The sequence below is a fragment of the Mus pahari genome, chromosome 4, assembly GCF_900095145.1.
Source record: "Mus pahari chromosome 4, PAHARI_EIJ_v1.1, whole genome shotgun sequence".
Lineage (NCBI taxonomy): Eukaryota > Metazoa > Chordata > Mammalia > Rodentia > Muridae > Mus > Mus pahari.
Window position 1 is genome coordinate 56,162,244 of NC_034593.1, and position 14,295 is coordinate 56,176,538.

Below are 14,295 nucleotides of genomic sequence, written 5' to 3' on the forward strand. Positions count from 1 at the left end.
TGAGACTGGGATCCCCAAGCCACCCAGCAGGTGTCCTTCCCCACTGTAAATCCATTCCCTCACTTCTCTCTGGTTTCCAAACACCACCAAAAGCTCTGCAAGTAGCTTAATTCCACAGCCCCTCCCCTCCCAACTAGGTAAACAATGGGAAATAAATAAAAGGACGTTCATTTTCTTAAGGCTCTCAAGAGACATTACTAAGTCCCACATTGCTGGTGGGCTTTCTTTAAAGCTATCATCGGCTTACCATGCTCTGACCTAGCTGAGCAATGAGATTGACCCCACCCTCCCAGGATATGTGGTTGTGACAATTGAAAGAACAGGTTTAAAAGAGTTGGCTAGAAAGATGGCTCTGTAGATGGAGGTGCTTTTACTATGTACAGCTGGTAGCAGACTCCTCGAGCCATGTGAAGAAAGGAGAAAACCAACCTCAGGAAGCTTTCCTCTGATCTCACCTACACACACACACACACACACACACACACACACTCAGACATGGACACACAAATAGAAAAATGAATATAGGAAATGTAGCTTGAAGCAGTCAATAACTTTTGTTTTAATAATTCATAATTATATTCAAAAGGAAGAATAGACAAACATATTTTCTGGCAGTGGTGAGGACTGCATCCTGGGCCTTGTGCATCATAGACAAGCAATCCACATTGAGTTACATCCCTGTTCACTCAAACTTCTTTTTAAGTTTGAAAACTCCTTTATTTTTTTCCAAAGTAAAGAGTACTGTCAGAAACAATAAAAATAGCTACTAATTAATAACTGCAGTATAAGCAGCTCAAAAAAATACCACAGATAACAGAAGTCTGACCTACACAGTTTAGGGGCTTTTCTGATTAACTGTTGTCATTATGAAATGACTCATCCCATATTATTTTATGCATACTCAAGTAATGCTTTGCAAATATTGGAGCACTGCTAATATCTACTACAACAAGTTTTATGACACAGAAAAATAAGAACGCTTAAATACTGAAGTGTTACCCAATTGCCATGTGGACATTATCAATTACATTTGCATCAAAGAATTTGTAAGTTTATAGAAAAATGTTCATGAAATAATGTTATGTGCAAAAAACTAAGACACACTACTCCATTAATTATGTAATACAGTATTCCGTAGAAATCATGCTAGCAAAGTGCTTCAATTTCTATTGCAAGTTATTTATAAATAACCTTTAAAATGTTAAGAAAGGTCTATTCTGATTTCTTTAATGTTTTGCACAATTTGATATTAAACCTTATACTGTCTCTGCATCTAATAAGGTGATACTAGAATATTTCTATTAATCTGTTAATGTGAATTTCCTAGCTTCAATTTCCAATCCAGTCAGACTGTGTCACTTTATTATACCTTAGTGAATTTGCACTGTTCACAGCATGCTTAATAATGATTTTTACATGTGTGTTCCTAAGGAATATTGACCTGTAACTTTTATATTCCATATTATTCTTGATTAAGTTTCTTATTTCATTTAACCCGTACTAGCCAGGAAGTCATCTATTCTTTTGTTAAAGTTTAACATGCACTTTTCCAAGTCTAAATAATCAATATCTTTAATAGAACACGCTTACCGCATTAGAGCTCCCAGCCTGCATTGCTATTTCTCACTGAAGCTTCTGCGTTGTTTTCTCCCCTTCTTCAATCTCCATTACTTCCCTTTTCTTGATTTTCCATAAATCTTTTCTTCTGTCTCTCTTACAGGGTTACATAAGGCCATTTTCATTCAAGTATGTAATGCACGTTGAATTTATCCACTATACCCGATGACCCTCCCATTTCTCCTCTCTCCCCTCCCTGAGTTCCCCTAGGTAGATTCACTTCTGCTTTCTTATTATCTGTATATGTATTACTTTACACATCTATGAAGTCTGGGGCTGACAAATGAAAGGAAACATTGTATTTGTCCTTTTGAGACTGAAATCACTTAAGATGATCCCTAGTAGCACCAGATGTTCTATAGTCTGCCATTCCTCTGTTCTCTGTCACCTCTGAGTACTTCTCTTAGACATCATTTCCTTCTGCTTGATGTGAACCTCCTTTAGTGATGATCTGTGAAACACACTCTAGGTTTCTGTAAGCGTGAAATGTCTGTATTTGGTCCTTCTTTTTTAAAAATATTGTGAATGACACACATAGTATACACTCACTGATTAAGTGGATATTAGCCCAGAAGCTCAGAATACCCAAGATACAGTTCCTGGACCAAATGAAGTTCAAGAAGAAGGAATACCAAAGTATGAATCCTTCGGCTCTTCTTAGAAGGGAGAAGTTGGGAGGGAAGAAGTTGGGGGGAAGAAGTTGGGAGGAGATACAGAGACAAAGTATGGAGCAGAGACTGGAGGAAAGACCATCCAGAGACTGACCCACCTGGGTATCCATCTCATATATAGTCACCAAACCCAAACACTATTGTGGATGCCAACAAGTGCTTGCTGACAGGAGCCTGATATAGCTGTCTCTTAAAAGGCTCTGCCAGTGCCTGACAAACAAATACAGAGGTGAATCCTCTCAGCCAACCATTGAACTGAGCACAAGGTCCCCAATGAAGGACCTTGAGAAAGGACCCAAGGAGTTGAAGGAGCTTGCAGCCCCATAGGAGGAACAACAATATGAATCAACCAGCACCCCCAGAGTTCCCAGGGACTAAACCACCAACCAAAGAGTACACATGAAGGGACCCATGGCCCCAGCTGCATATGTAGCAGAGGATGGCCTTGTTGGACATCAATAGGAGGAGAGGTCCTTGGTCCTGAGAAGGTTCTATGCCACAGTGTACTGGAACGCCAGGACAGGGAAGCAGAAGTGGGTGGGTTGGTGAGCAGGGAGAGGGGAGATGGGATGGGGGTTTTCGGGTGAGTGGAACCAAGAAAGGGGATAACATTTGAAATGTAAATAAAGAAAATATCAGCCAGGCATGATGGCGCACGCCTTTAATCCCAGCACTTGGGAGGCAGAGGCAGGTGGATTTCTGAGTTCAAGGCCAGCCTGGTCGACAAAGTGAGTTCCAGGACAGCCAGGGGTACACAGAGAAACCCTGTCTCGACCACTCCCCCAAATAAAAAGAAAGAAAAAAGAAAATATCTAATAAGAAATAAACAAAATAAAATAAATTTCACAGAGAACATTAAGATCTAGGGGGAAGAAAAAAAAAATATTCTGAATGGCAACAGAATCCTAAGATGACACTTTATTTCTGTGTGCAAGCCCAGTGTTTTCCTGCCTTTTGAATCAGCCATTGTTACATCCCAGGATAATTTCCCAAGCCTTTCCTAATTCCTCCTTCACCTTTTCAGTTCTACAGTGTAATTATATTTTGTCTTTTTCTTTACTTATCCTGATTAGGATTCATTACTTCAGGAATCTGATTCATTACCTCTTTTTCTCTTTAAATATTGTTTTTCAATCTTTTTATTTAAACGTTAATTAAAATTTTCTTCAGATTCATTGGCCTATTCTGTATTCCACTTGGATTTTTCTGTTGTTAAACCCACTGACTTACATTATTCTCATTTCGAGTTTCATTGTGCTCTTTGTTTAATCAGCACAGTTGGTCTTTCTCATCTCTTGTCCTCAGCTCACCAGTGAGAGTGGGGGTCTAAAAGCCCCTTGCCATCTAACTTCAGGAGTTAGAATTCTCTGTAGTCAAAGGTAAGAGATTTATCAAAAAAGAGGAAAAACTTACCTTCCACAAATCGAGAGGCACTTCATACAAGCAAACTTTCACCTAGGATTTTTTTGACCATGTCATTCATGTAATGTACTTACTCCCTTAGTAGAACTCCCTTAGGATCGCAAATTCTCAGTCCCAGGTATCATACAGTAGCCTTGACTGGCCTGGCACTCAACTTAAAATACACAACTGCCTCACTTATTGCATATTCCCTTCAGCCTCTGGATGATGGTTCCATATCTACCAAGAAATTTTGTTTGTTTATGAGGGTTTTTATTTGGGATGGGATGTGTGTGTTATTCTCTTTGCAACTTCACTCATGTATAATGTATTTTAATCATACTCAACCCATTCCCCTCTTACCTTACCTTCCATTCCCACTGAACCCTGTCTTTTTCTAAAGGTCTCCTCTCTCCTCCCTCCTTCCCTCCCTCCTTCCTTTCCTCTCCCATGTGTGTTTGTGCACATTCAGGGGTGCATACATGCACACATGCGAGAGAGAGAGAGAGAGAGAGAGAGAGAGAGAGAGAGAGAGAGAGAGCAAGTGTTCCATTGAGTTAAATAGGGTTACTTGCATAATCATGAGTGTCAAAGTCATGGTGTAAGGGGCATTAACTGGGGTGAGGGCAACTCAACCAGTGGCTACACCAGTAAAGAAAATGATGTCTCTCTCTCTCTTCACAGCCACTAACTGTTAATGAGTCACCAGGGAGGGGTGGGACTCCAAGGCTCTCTTGAATGGTGGAATTTTGTAGCATCAATAATGATGATTTCCTTATGGGCTTATAAAATTTGAACGAAAATAAGTGGGGTTTTCTTATGGGTTTGTTTTCCAGAGTGTTCTAATTTTCCCTCCTAAAACAAGAACAGCTTTATGAAGTTACCATTTTATAACTAAAGGGGACTTTCTTATGTACCTACTCGTGTCTTTTTGTCTCCTGCAGCTGTGACAACTAAAGTTAAAATAATTTGTTGAATTTGTTTGGAAAGTATTGTTTTTAAATGTTTAAATACATGTATGTATTTGTTTACTTATGTGTGTTACAACTTGCAGGGCCTACCTTGTGGGTTCCCCGGAATGAGCTCATGTTGCTAGACTTAGTGGCAGATGCCTTTACCTGTGGTACCATCTCTTTGGCCCTGTTAGGCAACTACCTTCAATACAAAAGTCAACTTCACTATGCAATTGGCTCGTCTTATCTTTTGCCTGAGTTTCAATTAATTTTTTTACTGGTTTGCTGAATTTAAGAAAATGATATATTTTACCTATTATTGTAAAATTACTTCTATGTGTAACCATATTGTAGAAAATGTTTTACAAATATTGTTTATTTAGTTTTTACAACTATCCCAAAGTCATACATATCTATTGTTCACGTCCTATAGTTCGAAAAACTAAAACACAGAAAGGTTTCAAATCACCTAAGGTCAATGCAACAGGGCTGAGATTTAATCCAAAAATATATAACTTCAATGATTTTACTCCTAATATATGTGTGGTTCTGAATAAAAGGGGGCAAGAATATGTGGGGATGGAGAGAGAAAATATATGAAGGAGAACCCTGCTAGTCCTGCAGGGTCACTGAGAAAACAGATTCCCATGTTATCAGTCCTTCCCCCTTTCCTACCCTCACAATCAGGCATGGCCCTGATTTTAAAAAGAGGGTAAACGAAGTGACTTAATCCTAAGACTACACTGTAAAACTAATACCAAAAGCAATGGTAACTAGTAATTAGATTTTTAATTATCAGTAGACATTAGTCTTGAACTCTATCTCAATATTAGCATATTCAGCCATGTATGCTAAAGTCTCTAATAACACACAAATCCTGTACTGACCATCCAAAGATTCTTTGATTCACTAATTGTCTCTAAACCAATCATTTGAGGGCTGAAAATGGTTTGGTGGGTAAGAGCATGTGCTTAGCCAGCATAAGAAACTGTTTGGATCCCAGTACCAATGTAAACGGCCAGGCAAGACCATACTTGCCTATTCCCCAACAAGTGGTAGTAGCAGGACAAGCAGGAGGAGCCCTGAAACTTGCTGGCTATAAGCCTCACTCCAGGTTTAGGAGTGACTCTGTTTCAAGAGATAAAGATGATGAATAACAGAGCAGGACACTCATTGTCCTCCTCTGGCTTCCACTGTAAATAGATAAATTTTAATCCAGTAACATGGCTGTTCTAGCAAGGGATCTCATCCAAAGAACTTTTAGATCTGTGTGATCTGTTTGGAATAACACACATTTAATACCTCTGGCTAGACTACAGACACACCCTTAATACACACCTTTAATCCCTAACAATGAAGATAAGGTTAGTTTGTAGAAGGAAGCACCTAAGTTTGAAAGTGATGTCTAATTGAGGGACAGACCAAGTGATGAATCAGAGAAAGATTTGACAGAATGAGTCAGAGATAGGATAGCATAACTCTCACGAGAACAGCACAGGAAAGAGAGGCTACTTAATAGCATTGAGGAAGAAAAATGGTGGCATGCATTATGTGTGTAAAACAGTTTTACCAGGACAGTTTTTACAGAGGCAGGTTACAAAGAGAACAAGCTAGACAGAGATGAAGACAAAATGAGCCAGGGAATGAGAAGAAGCCAGAAGACTAGAACATATATATTGCCAGAGTTAGTGTCAGAGCAAGCAGAACAGTTCAGTCAGGAGCCAAGAGAAGGCAAATTGAATCAGTAAGCTTAGAGACGAGTTTGGGTCAGAACAGCTGAGTTGAACCAGCCATCCAAAGAGTTCACAAAGAGCTAGAAAGTGTGAGCTTATTCATTACTATGCCTCCAAGATAACAATTACATTTGGTGAATGGAGGTTACTTTTACACTCCATAAATGCATATGTGCATAAACCTCACATACATTCACTGATGCATAAAATTAATAAACCGGTGATTTTTCAACTTACTCCTGAATACATAAGGGGGCACAGTGTTTAATCTCAAAAATGGGTACCCTACCTTATTGAGAGGACAGATGCCTCAGATTCCCCCAATTCATCCTGCCTTCTTTTCTTCACTTCCCTGCTCACAGGTAAGTAAATTGAGCTTATGACCTGGGAGAGTTAGATTCTCTTTGTCACCTGCATTATTTTCTTCCAGCCTTAAGTGAGGAATTCAGCTCCAGCAAAGGAATGTCTTGCTATGGAAATAAAGCCTCCAGTTAGTGTCTCTTCTCCTTCCAAACTCTGTAGCAGTGTAAGTGGAAGAAGTACTTCTCCAATTTGCGCCCTAAAATAGGAGTGTTTGGGATCTCCATTTACTTTTCACCTGAATATACTGCACCCTATGAAGACACTGCAGACACTGAGGGGCTGGGGAGAGGCCTGATTACAGTCCCAGCCACTGAGATGCTAATGGTGCAAATGAACAAAGAGGTTACAAACATTGAAGATGTAACTGGGTACGTTGGCAATGCATACAATCCTAGCACTTGGGGAGAAAAAAGGCAAGAGCATCAGGAGTTCAAGTTTGAAGCCAGCCTAGATACAAGACAAAAACCAAGAAATAAAGATTGGAGGTGGAAGAAAAGGAAGGAGGGAGGGGGTAAGGGAGGTAGTAAATTAGGAAGAAAAGTCAGTCAGTTTATCTAGGCTCAAGATTCTGGAAGCTGGGATGTCTAAAAGCAAAGTGCCATTGAAGAAAACAAAGGACAAGTAGGCACATGCAAAAGGCACAAAGTAAGGAGGGTGGACTGGTTCTGAACATCTACTCTTACACTAACTGCCTTAGTCCCACTAAAGCAAGAACTTAGTCCCACAAGAATGATACCAATCTCTTAATAATCTAATTACCTCTTGAAACACTGCCACAATGGCAATCAAATTTGAACTTTGGCTCAACAGCCAAACCATAATTAGTATTAATATGGTTATTAAGTGCAATAGATACAATAAAGAATATATAAAGAAATTAGCTGGGTAGGGGTGTGGCTCAGCAGGGCAGTGTTTGTGTGTTGTGCACAAAACATTGGGTTTAATCCCCAGCACAGCAAAAAAGAAAAAAAATCTTTAATGATATAAAAATGTTTAATTTATCAAGCAACCCATAATTAATAGGAGAAAAGCAAGATTTACCTACATAATTTATCAGATTTTTGAAAAACTGAAGTTTCATGAAGTGTTGAACCAGCAGGTGGCTGTGGAGAGATCATCACATGCAATATATTTCCCATGGCAATAAAACTTGTTCAGACTCTACAGAGGCCAGTTTACCAATCTTTACCAAAGTTAGAAATGTACTGTCTCAGGTAGAGGTTACTCTGATGAAAGACCATGAAAAGCAACGTAGGGAGAAAAGGTTTATTTGACTTACATATACATTGAGGGAAGCCAAGGCAGGAACTAAGAATGAGCAGAAACTTGGCGGCAGGAGGCAGGAATGCAGATGTGAGGGAAGGGGAGCTGCTTACTACCTTGTTCCCATAGCTTGTACAGCCTGTTTTCTTATAGAACCCAGGACCAGCAGCCCAAGGGATAGCACCACCCACAATGGACTTGGTCTTCTGTCATCAATCACTAAGTAAATGCCCTACAGCCTGATCTTATGGAAGCATTTTCTCAACCGAGGATCCTTCCTCTGGCTTGGGTTAAGTTGATATAAAACTAGCCAGAACATGTATTCACTCAGCAATACTGTTTCTAAATATCTTATAACCATTCTTGGGCTTGTTCAAAACTGTGCAAATGCCTTGTTATTCATTATATTTGTTTGCATATGATTGAAAGCAACCTAATTACCAATTAATACAGTTAAATTACAATACATCCATAAAGTGGAAAATATTTGGTCATTAAAGAGATATCAAGATGGTGGGATAGAGGATATGGAGATGGTTCAGTTAGTCAAGTGCATACAGAGCAAACAAGTCTGAGTTCAGAGCTCTAGGACCATTATAAAAACACTGGGTGTGGTGGCACAGCATTTGTAGCCTTAGTAGTTGAAGAGGGCAGAGACACGTGGATCCCTGGAGCTCACTGGCCAGCCCATATAGCCACTAGTAAGTTATAGGTTCAAGGAGAAGCCTTGTCTCAAAAATTAAGGTTCAGAGTAATAGAAGACACTAAATGTCAATCTCTAGCCTCTACACACACACACACACACACACACACACACACACACGGGTTTGTAAGATAGTGACATTGGTTTTCTGATAGACACCTAACCACAAATAAATCAACTTGAACAACTACCAAGGCATGCAAATAACTCCCCAAGACTTAAGCTACATGAAAGATTGTAGCACCTGAGTGTAGCACAGAAATAAGTGAAGCCACATTCAAGAGTGTGGCGATCAGAATGAGCCTGAAAGAGCCTACAGGCTCTTAAGGAGTGGCACAATTTATTAGAAGGTGTGGCCTTGTTGGTGTAGGTGTGGTGTCTTTGGAGGAAGTGTGTCACTGAAGGTGGATTTTGGCATTTCTAGGACTTAAGCCAGGCCCAGTGTCTCTGTCTTTTTCTGCTGCCTGTAAATCCAGGCATAGAACTCTTGGCTACCTCTCCAGCACCATGTCTGCCTGCATGCTGCCATGCTTCCCTCCATGAAGATAATAGACTGAACCTCTAAACTGTAAGCCAGCCCCAACAAAATGCTTTCCTTTATAAGAGTTACCATAGTCATGGTGTCTCTTCACAGCCATAAAAACGTAAGGTAAGGAGGATAAGAAGAAGTTTCATATTAGTCATGTCATCTTTTCTTTAAACCCTAAGCAGCAGAGCATGGAGACAACCTCTACTGAAGTGAAGATAAAGGAAACAAGCACTGGACTTCGTCTCTGCCACTAACTTTTACATCTGAGAAGGGCCTGTGATTTCAAATTCTGTGCCAATGACACAGACTGAGCCACAGATCCCACTCTGATGTCAAAGAAGTTTCTACACCCCAGGCTCTGAAGTACCATGTGAATTTTGCTTGACACAATTAACAAGCCTGGAAGACTGACCCTAGCAAGCTCTGGATGGACCCCAGTAATACTAGGCTTATGCTGTTCCAATGCTCAGACTGATCCCTAGGGACTCAAGCTCTAACACCATCCTCGTGGACCTGGGCCTCAGTCCAACACTAGGACCAACCCATTGAATCCGAGGTTTAACTTCAACCCTGAGGAGCAGAGGCGTGACCAACCCTGTTGACCAAGCAGTACATCAGCCTGGAGAAGGACTGCAGAGGCAAGCACACCTAGATACCAGACCACACCAGACAACCTGCCCAGAGTCCCTAACAGGCAAAATAAGTTCTCTAAATATGTAGACACCAATGCATGACCACAAGCATAAAGATCAATCCGGGAAGCAAGCCTCTATCAGCAGAAAAAACAAATAAACAAGACAAAAAGCAAAAAAACTCACACCTATAATCAATCTAAAGAAGTGGAGACCTGTAAACTACTTAATAAGGAAAGCCAGAACCTCAGTGAAAAGTGAACTTCAAGAAAATATTAGCAAATAACTCAACAATACCAGGAAAGTAATGTGACTAAAATGAGAAATTTAATGTAGATTTAAATTATTTAAATAATAAAATATAAGAACTGAAATAAATGAACTAAATTAAAAAATAGCAGAAGTGATCAAGCCAATATAGATAGCTACATAGATAGAGATACAGAAAGATAGATAGATAGATAGATAGATAGATAGATAGATAGATAGATAGATATGAATATGTGATCTGTAAACTCAGGGACAGGTTTATTGAAGGTATAAAGTCTAAGAAAAACAAACAAACAAAGCTTGATTGACAGGACAATACCCAATGAGTAAATATTAAGAGATAAAATGATACATCATAGAGATAAAGAACCACAAAACTTATTTAAGGAAGTAACAGCCAGGTATGGTAGTACACACCTTTAATCTAGGCATCGAGGCAGGGGTGGGGGGCCATTTTTTAACGTTTGAGGCCATCCTAGTCTACATAGTAAATTCCAGGCTAACCAGGGCAAAGAAAGGAAGGTGGGAGAGAGAGGGGAAGGAAAAGATATATTAGCATAGACTTTTCAAATATAGTATCCAGGTAGACAAAAATCAAATGTCTCTAATCAGAGTCAACCAGTAAGAGTATATATATGCTATGATGTATTGTAAGCAAAACATCAAAAGTCAAAGACAGAAAAGAGAATCCTGCAAGCAGGAAAAGAAAGGAATCTATCAATCGGTCAATGGATTGCATGTACAAGTGTCAATAAGTCTGGCAGCCGACCGCTCAGCTGAAACCTTCACTCACTCTGAGGAGAATGAAACGATAAGTTAGAAGAGCTGAATACAGGGGAGAAATCCTACCAACCATGACTATTTTGTCCAACAAAGACTTCCTTCAGCGATGAGGGAGACCTCAGCCAGTTCCAAATAAGTCTAAAGAAGCCTAGCACTACTCTCGGAGTTCTGTTGCTAAAGAGACACCATGACCAAAGCAACTCTTATAAACTACAGCATTTCACTGGGAGCCTGCTTACGGATTTCAGATGCCTAGTTCATTATCGTCAAGGTAAGGGAGCACAGCAGCAGACATGGTGCTGGAGTGGTTGACAGCCACATCCTGACCTTCATGTAGAGAGACACTGGGATTGGCTTGAGCTTCTGAAACTTCAAAGCTCACCCCCAGTCACACACTTCCTCCAACAAGGCATCTTAATCCTTGTAATCCTTTCAAATAGTGTCACTTCCTGGTAACTAAGCATTCAAATATATAAGCCTATGGAGTCATTCCTAGTCAAACTACCACAACTACCAAACTTACCTTGCTAGAAAGGCTAAAGTTACGGGAGCTCAAAGGAAAGGAGACTATGTAGTAACATAAAAGCAATGAGTGCACTGGGCCGAGGACTTAGCTTCAATCCCAGCACCACAGGCAAATTAACTGGCTTCGCAAGGTGCCCTCTGCCCTACACGTTCCTCCTTACTTACACCACACACACTGAGTTAATGTTCCCTCAACAACAAGGCTGTATATAAATTAATATGGGATGACGAACAAAATATATGGGAAGTGTGACACACACACAAATAGGGCTGGGAGTATAGCTCAGTGGTAGAGTGTTTGCCTACCATGTGTGGGGCCTTGGGTGCATTTCCTAGCAACACAAAAAAAAGAAGAAGAAAAGAAAATGTGTGTCTCTTATGCTACCATTTGAATTTTTTTTCCCTGAAGCAGAATCTCCCAGTGTAGTCCAGAGTGGCCTTAAAGTCACAGTTCTCTGGCTTCACCTCTCAAGTGCCAGGAGTATAAGCACACCAGCACAGGCCAGCCCATCTGCACACAAAAGGATATAAAATGTTTTATGCGGGGCTGGGGAGATGGTACAGAGGGTAAAAACATTTGTTGTTCTGGCAGAGGATCCAATTTCAATCCCTAGTACCCACACGCTGGTTTAAAACGACCGAGGGAAATCAGTGTGCTCTATTGACCTCCAAGGGCACCAGGCACAGGCACATATATTGTATATATATGAATGCAAAAGTAAAACATTAGTGCACATCAAAGAAAATCTAAAAACAAGCAAATTAATTATATCTTTGGAAAAAAAAAACACAAAATAAATAAATGATGGTATTGCTCTGTGAAGGAGCCAGCTAATGGGCCAAGAGACAGAATTATGAGACATAAATGTCTGCTAAACATACTTTAATGTTTTCCTTTTAGAGCTGAGTATTGTGGTAAGGCCTGAAATCCCAATACTCAGGAAGCTGAGGCAGGAGGCTCATGAGATCAAGGGCCTTCCTGATCTATACTGGGAAGACACTGTCAAGTGTATATATAATCATATAATCTGTTCCCATAAAAGTGTGCAATCTATTCAAAATTAAAACACTGTTCTTTCCCAGAGAGTGAAAATTAACATAGCAATGAGAAGAATTCTATGAGAAAAAATACTGTACCGAATCTGACATGAGAATGTTCGAGACTGTGCTCAGAACGGTTTCTGCCTTTGATTCAGACTTGGACACTGAATAATAGATGTCACATTTTTCTCTTCTGACAAACTAAAGGGAGGCAGGCACACAGTTCCTGCTTACTTTCTTCTAACACTGTATCTTAGTGATTCACTCAGCGAATAGCAAATGCTTTCAGTTCACAAGCTATTTAAATCAAGAAAAGCTGTGGCTCAGAATAACATTTGTATACATTTTTTTTCTTTTGCTTTTGAAAAGATTTCTGTGACACCCATTCAGACAGTGCTCAGGAAAATACAGGATCGACCAAGAGCGTCTTTCTACAGTGGGAAAAGTCAAGGTGGGTTAGAAAAGAAGAAGAAGGAGGAGGAGAAGAAGAAGAAGGAGGAGAAGAAGAAAAGGAGGAAGAAGAAGAGGAGGAGGAGGAGAAAAGAGACTTTCTAACCTTTCTGCATAAACACTGGTTTCTGAGTTTGACTACAGCCAATAGGCAGGCTTTGTGATACAGGAAAATGTATTTGAGAGAGAAAGAGAGAGAGAGAGAGAGAGAGAGAGAGAGAGAGAGAGAGAGAGAGAGAGAGAATCAAACCAATCTTGGCAGTATCAAGAGCTTAGAGTACACTAGTTTTAAAAATTGCTAAATATGATCAGTATAGTGATGTGTGCCTGCAATCTAAACCCTCCCAAGACTGGGGCAGAAGGATTGCACAAATTTGAGGCCAGCCTGGGCTACCACATAGTGAGTTACCCAGGTCTACATAAAAGTCGTTGTCTCAAAAACAAAAACAAGAACAAACAAAATTACTGAATATTAATTTTGACGAGCTTTTTTTTAAAGAAATGAGAATTTTTTTCACTTTTAAAAAAATTTCTTCCCCAGACACTTACATCTAGGACTAGGAAGTTCTTTATTATTGAAAAGCAAAGGATTTTTTTAAAAGTCAAAAGCTTTAAAAATTCAAAAGTCACAAAAAGGTTTACAGTGAATAACTTTCTCCTGCTCTGTCACTCAGCAAGTCATTCTACAGTCTCTTGTGTTTCTGTCCAGACATATTTTATATGCATATTAAAAAAGATATTTTCCCTTTACCCACCCTTTCCACCTTCTAATATTATATGGAACCATCAATTTTAAATTGAAATAAAAGTCAAAAGACTATTCCAATAATACTAATACCTTATATGGACACATTACCTTTGTCTACAAGCAAATCTCTTTTGAAAACTTATTTTCTTTACAATACCTCCCATCCCACTGTCCCACTGACAGTTAAGACAAACTGTTGGCAAATGAAAGCAGACAGTCTGGAGAACTGACTTGTGCGCGATAACCAGCAAACGAACTCACTTCACTCCTGTTCCTGGACTCCGGCCCCTGACAGCACTTCCACGTTTCCACCAAGGGTGATTTTTGCAGAGATTTTATTAGCGCTGCGTGGAGATCTGTTCTGAGGTCCTGAGGCCTCTTTACAACATCCAAGAGGCGGGAAGAAGGAAGTGGGGAGCTGAATTTGAATGTTTGATTCTTGTAGTGTAGCAACCGGAAATAAAGACTGGTGAGAAGAAACCATGAGGTCTGTGGTGTGTTAATCAGTAACTCAGGGACACCGGCACTAAGCTGGACCTTCCAGACTTCCAGGGTAATTTGACAAGTGGGCCCCTGCTCCTGACTAGCTAAACAGGTTAGTTAAGTTCCTTTC

General features: G+C 39.9%; 1 protein-coding gene across 1 annotated transcript in view; it reads right to left on the reverse strand.

The window, feature by feature from the left end:
• The window catches only part of Plch1 (phospholipase C eta 1), a 196,636-nt gene extending 182,581 nt beyond the window's left edge, over positions 1-14,055 (reverse strand). Inside the window, exon 1 of the mRNA XM_029537859.1 lies at positions 13,944-14,055. The gene's annotated coding sequence lies outside the window, so the exon portion shown is untranslated. The remainder of the gene's footprint in view (positions 1-13,943) is intronic.
• Between the last annotated feature and the right edge of the window lie 240 nt (positions 14,056-14,295).